At 35.8% G+C, this 6531-nt stretch overlaps 1 pseudogene; it reads right to left on the bottom strand.

Moving 5' to 3' along the window:
• LOC107745093 (probable phospholipid-transporting ATPase VB) overlaps positions 1 to 6531 on the bottom strand; it is a 37396-nt pseudogene that overhangs the window by 2007 nt on the left and 28858 nt on the right.

Genomic DNA, 6531 nt, shown 5'->3' with positions numbered 1-6531 from the left:
TGTTTTCTTTTTATTTATTATACAATTAACAAAAGCAAAAAAGGCCTCTAACAATAGCTTGCTCTATTCTTTTTCTATTCTATCTGTTTTCTTTTTATTTATTATACAATAAAATTAAAAAAAACTTGCTGCGTGTACTACGTTAAGCTGAGACTTGTTATAGCACTTGTATATCATTGCTCTTTTGTTGATTTTGACTCCTTGTATTGTCCTCATTTGTAAGTTGCTTTGGATAAAACATCTGCTAAATGACTAAATGTAATGTAAATGTAAAAAACACTAGAGCATTGCATTGTGGGATACAGTATCCAGTGCAATGGGATCTGTTGTGTACTACACTTTTTGACAAATACACTTGGTATTCTGTGCAAACTGACAATTTCCATTCGGTGCTCAGCATGCATGCTACAGAAATAGTATGCATAGTATGCATGCTTTTTGAAGTCTTTCTTAACATTGTATGAATACATTTTTGTCAGCAGCGATGTATCAAATCGATCTAACTGACAAGACATTTACATTTTACAAAACATTTCCATTTCAAATAAATGCTGTTCCTTTGAACCTTCTCTTCAACAATTATCCTAATGTATCATGATAATAATTGATCATTATTAAGAAGAATAAATGTTTCTTGAGCAGCAAATATTCATATTAGAATGATTTCTGAAGGATCATGTGATTTTGAAAATGTAATCAAATGTACTGAAATACAAAAGTTACTTTAAAATTTAAATTTTACAATATTAGTGCGTTTACTGTATTTTTAGTCAAATATGCATAGCCTAGCAAAAATCTTACTGACCCAAATGTTTGAACAGTAGTGTACATATTTGTTATTTGTAATATCACAAATAGTCCACTTTCTGTGAGATAATGGTATAAGTTGCAATTAATATCATTATATGGATTTTTTAAGTAAATAATTGGTAAAAAAAACAATTCTGAAATGAATTTGTTAAATCAGATTTTCTGTATGTGTGTTCGGTTAATTATGATAAACCTGAAATATTGCAAATATTGAAACGGAGCCCATGTTCCTGCATAATGCTCTAAAATACACTAATAATCTGAAACACAAAAGTTACTTTAAATTCTAATAATAGGTCACAATATTACTGTTTTTACTGTATTTCTAATCAAATACAAAAATCTTACTGACCCCAGACTTTTAAATGGTAGTGTACGTATCGGTTAATAGCCCACTTTCCTTAAATATAGCAGTATAAGTTGTATTTAATAGCATTATATGGATTTATATATATATATATATATAATTGGTAAAAACTAAATTCCGAAATGAATCAGTTAGATCAGATTTTCTTGTGTTTGGTTAATTATGATAAACTTGAAATATTGCAAATATTGAAACAGAGCCCATTTCCTGCATAATGCTCTAAAATACACTAATAATCTGAAACACAAAAGTTACTTTAAATTCTAATAATAGTTTACAATATTACTGTTTTTACTGTATTTTTGATCAAATACAAAAATGAAAATCTTACTGACCCCAGACTTTTGAACGGTAGTGTACGTATCGGTAAATAGTATACTTTCGTTAAATATAGCCGTAGAAGTTGTATTTAATAGCATTATATGGATATTTTTTTTTAAATAATTTTGTTTTAAATAATTGGTAAAAACTCAATTCCGAAATGAATCAGTTAGATCAGTTTTTCTTGTGTTCGGTCAATTATGATAAACCTGAAATATTGCAAATATTGAAACGGAGCCCATGCTCCGGCATAACGCTCTAAAACACACTAATAATGGAGTTCTTCAGGTGCTGTGGATCTGCATACACTGCGGCCGCCTCTTAAGTTGTGATGGACCCAGGGTGATACAATCATGCTCCATTGGTTATCAACTTAATTAATGTTGACCCGATGTCTTTGAACGTCTCAGTGCTACAGGTCTCAGGCCAAATATAATTTCTACCCTGGACAAAGTGCTTCGCTCGGGGTCCTCGAGTGCAATCTGAAGGATCCTCAGCTTCACTAAACTTCTCTCTCAGACTCGACTCATTTCAGATGCATGTGGGGCGGACTTGGGGGACGACGGATGAAAAATCAAATTGCATGCACCAAATAAGTGCTTGCTGGAGAATTAAAATGTAGTAATTATAAAACATACCACCGGGCTGCGATGCATGAGCTGAAGAAGAATTAGTCATGCAGGGGCAGTAGTAAAATATCTCGTGGCAATGAGGTACTCGGTGTGCAAGAGGCATAATTTACATGGCGGCCTATTATTGTTATTGTTTTGGCATGAGGGCCGTTTTTGAGCACGTCCTCAACCCTCTCGGCTCCAGCAAGGTCAGCGTTCGCTCTCACCCTCCGTCTTTGGGCCGTCGCGGAGGAAACTAGCACTGTGTTGCAGATGGCCAAAGCCAGAAAAAAGTCCAGGTAGGGCCCGGTCTGGATGCTCGCCACCTGACGCTCCACCTCCAGCATCAGCTTCCTGTCTGGAACCACCACGTTTCCTGTTGGAGGAAGTACGGCTGCGATTATATCATGCACAACAAGACCATGCGGTTTGTTTCCATAGGTGGAAAATCGTACAACATCGTACGACAACAAAAGGCGCGACGTCACGCGAAGAGGCAGCGGGGCGCGAGACGATCTGTACAGTAGCAGTAGCCCATGTTTAATGCACCCCGGCGGCCCCATATGTCAACAGATCCAAACCCAGCGGATCCGAGCCAGCATCGCTGTGCTCATAAATGAACCCAAACTGCTCGGCCATCTGCGGGGCAGACCGTGAGCATGCAGGAGAATGGGTCAGGGGCGAGACGTCAGAAATGACACATTTCGGCTTTATTCAGATTTAATATGCTGTCATTTACAATATTTGATTATTTTATGGGTTGGGCATCTGAGAGGGTGGCAAAATGCAAAATGAGCTTCTCTTTTATCTACTGAATTGCCATTACACTGCAAAAAAATGGTTTTCTTACTTAGTATTTCTGTTTTATTTTTGTTTAAACATTCTAAAATCAAGATATTAAGTCTTGTTTTCTGAAAAAAAATGTATCAATTTTTTTTTTTCGTTTTTGCATAAAACAAGAATAAACATTTGCCAATGGGGTAAGAAAAATAAACTTAACTCAAAGGGAAAGCAATATTATTTTTCTTACCCCATTGGAAGATATTTTTCTTGTTTTAAGCAAAAACTAACAACATTTTTCAGAAAACAAGATTTAAAGGGATAGTTCACCCAAAAATGAAAACTCTTGTCATCATTTACTCACACTCATGTTTTTCCAAACCTGTACCTTCTTTATTCTGTTAAACACATATGAAGATATTTTGAAGAATTTTGGTAAGAGCTGGCGGTAGCCATTGACTTCAATAGTATGGAAGCAAATATTATGGAAGTCAGTGACTACCGTCAACTGTTTGGTTACCAACATTCTTCAAAATATCTTCTTTTGCGTTTAACGAAGAATGAAATTCATACAGGTTTGGAACGACATATAAATTATGTAAATGATGAATTTTAATTTTTGGTTGAACTATCCCTTTAATATCTTGCTTCTCAAGTAAATGCATCTTGATTTAAGAATGTTTAGATATCTGTAATGGAAAACAAGACAAAAATAGTGAACAAAATAATTTTCAAAATGTCCAGTCAATCTTGCAACCCAGGCTCACTGAAAATACATGACTCTGCCTACATTTCTCAAACCTGAAATACATTGTTCTGGGTACATTTCGCATCGCTTTTTAGGTGACACGACCACAGGAGTCGCTGTAAGCGATACATTTTTTTTCTCCATTGCAGATTAATTAAACAGACCAGTGCCTGTGGGTACAATTTTGCTAAATTATATTTTGTTGCTTGTAGTACAGCAGTTTGGAAGTGAAAGTCTGACACTAAAAAGTGTGTTCTGTTTTGTCTAAAAGGGACAATTTACCCAAAAATGATATTTCTGTCACCTTTTGCTCACCCTCAAGTTTTTCCAAACCTGAATTAATTAATTTCTTCTGTTGAACACAAAAGAAGATATTTTGGAGAATGTTATTAACCAAAACGTTGACGGTAGCCATCGACTTCCATACTATTTTTTCCCCTACTATGGAAGTCAATGGCTACCGTCAACTGTTTGTTTACTAACATTCTTCAAAATATCTGTTATATTGGTTAATGCAAATATCACAGCAGTTCAGAAATTCAATCTCTGCTGTATCAGGTGCGCTACCGAGCAAGTTTACTAAATTAGAAAAGCCTTACATACACTGGTTACAGTATGTACTGTAAACATCAAAATGTAATTGTTTACAAATCATGCACTATGGTAAAGATGTTTTGAGGTCATAACATACTATCGTGCAAGGAACTGTGTAAAATAAGTAATCGATAATCATAATTTGTGTGAACAGTTGTTGGTGTTTTACTGCCACTAGTGTTCATTTCAGCTGGAAACTGCAGTGAATTGAACACATAAGCGCGTTTTTTGGAGTTTGCAAAAATTTAGGTAGAGTCACATTTTTCCAATGAGCCTGAAAGAGACTTTTCTTTCAAAACAAATCATCCTGAATTCCCAACCTTCACCCCGAACACACAGATATCAGCGTCTTCTGATCTATGTTCTCACCAGAGGACTGCTGAAGGCCATGCCACTTTGGGCTCCTGCTGCCACTTTTGATCTGCGCCGACTGGCAGCTGTGACTTGAGTGTTGGCGTGATTTTTGTCCCCTGTGTGGATGTCCTGTAATTCCTCCAGAGGGAAGAGCGGAGGAAGCTTTGTCTGTTGGTAGACAGTGACCTCCTCCTCTTCATTTGCTCCACTGAGAGCAGCTGAGGAACGCCATCCTTATTATTCCTTAAGCTAATTATACCAATTTACAGCAAACTAAAGAAAATATTTATTTAAAAATAAATAAATGAATAAAAAATTAATTAATTTGAAAAACTTTTTAAAAATTAAAAGTTTGGGGCCAGATTTACTAAACAGGGCAAATTAGCGTTAGAGCGCCGTAAATGCGCCGATGGGAGGGGAAAATTCTGCGTGTGATTTACTAACAATGCGCTCATTAAAGAACACAGACATAGCCAGATCATTTCCATAATGACCAGCGTAATCTACCAAGAGCAGTGCAAATTACCGCCTGCTTTAAGACATGCTTTTTTGGGGGCGTTAAATAATGGCGCAAATATCAATAATTTGACGAGCGCAAACGTTAGTAAATCGTGTTGCGTGATTTATTTTAATACTCTGCCCCCATAAATTTTGTGTCTGAAAGGGAAACTCCTACAGTTGCATATTCAATAAGGTCAGGCGCAAAAAAAAAAAAAACTGTGTCCAAGCCTTTTCAGCGCTAATTCTTCACTGCGCATTTTTAGTAAATCCTGACAGTACCATTTTAACGCCAAAAGACGGTTTGCGCCGGCGCAAGCTGTTAGTAAATCTGGCCCCTGAATTCAAAATTATTTAAATTTCAAAAATTGTTACATTTTTGCTTCAAAAAGCAAAATTGTAATAAATCAAAAAAAAATTTAATAGATAAATACTGCAGAACAAATTTAAAATATTTAAAAGCTTATATAATAATAATCAGCACTGAGATAATCTTTCCAACCGCACCTTTCTCCTCATGACAGTATTCAGTCCCCATGATGGAGCAGTGCCTAAACACCATCTTGTTTTCTGTGAGCGTCCCTGTCTTATCCGGGAAGACGTACTGGATCTGTCCCAAGTCCTCAGTGATGTTCAAAGCACGACACTGGACCCAACTGTCCAGCTCCTCGTGGTACAGTTCCACATCCTGAGTGATGAAGAAGATCTGCCCCATCTTCACCAGCTCAATGGACACGTACAGTGAAACAGGGATCATCACCTAGAGAGAAAGTCCTGGAAATATTAGTGTTAGGAGTCAGATAAACATCTGCAGTCTTCGTCACTTTCCATTAACGGGTTACAATATAAAGCTTTTTCTTGATCAACAAACGGGCCGTGAAAAGAGGTGCTTAACCTTCAGGAAAGGTGCAACTAAATATTAGAATATTATTTCACCTCAGAAGGCGAAACTAAATATTATATAAACAATTTTTTTTTTAGGTTAGCTGTTTTTGCTATTTTAATAAAATTTTGGACATCTAAATACAAGTTTAAAATTATATACTGTATGTGAGATGTAATGTAAATAAATAAATAAATAATTATGTCAGTGTTGCAAACGTAGATGTCAAAATTAAGATGTCACTTAGTTGGAGCCTGCCTTTACAATACAAAAAAAATACAAAAGCCTTACAATACAAAAAAAATTGTAATGCACAAAAACCATGTGCTAACAACAAAAACATTTCGTAATGCGCAAAAACCATGTGCTAACAACACAAACATTTCATAATGCGCAAAAACCATGTGCTAACAACAAAAACATTTCGTAATGCGCAAAAGCCATGTGCTAACAACAAAAAAATTTCGTAATGCACAAAAACCATGTGCTAACAACAAAAACATTTCATAATGCGCAAAAACCATTTGCTAACAACAAAAAAATGTCGTAATGCGCAAAAACCATT

The sequence above is a fragment of the Sinocyclocheilus rhinocerous genome, unplaced genomic scaffold (genome assembly GCF_001515625.1).
Source record: "Sinocyclocheilus rhinocerous isolate Xijiao unplaced genomic scaffold, SAMN03320098_v1.1 scaffold17, whole genome shotgun sequence".
In the NCBI taxonomy this organism is placed as follows: domain Eukaryota; kingdom Metazoa; phylum Chordata; class Actinopteri; order Cypriniformes; family Cyprinidae; genus Sinocyclocheilus; species Sinocyclocheilus rhinocerous.
This window is presented reverse-complemented; position numbering and strand designations above follow the sequence as displayed.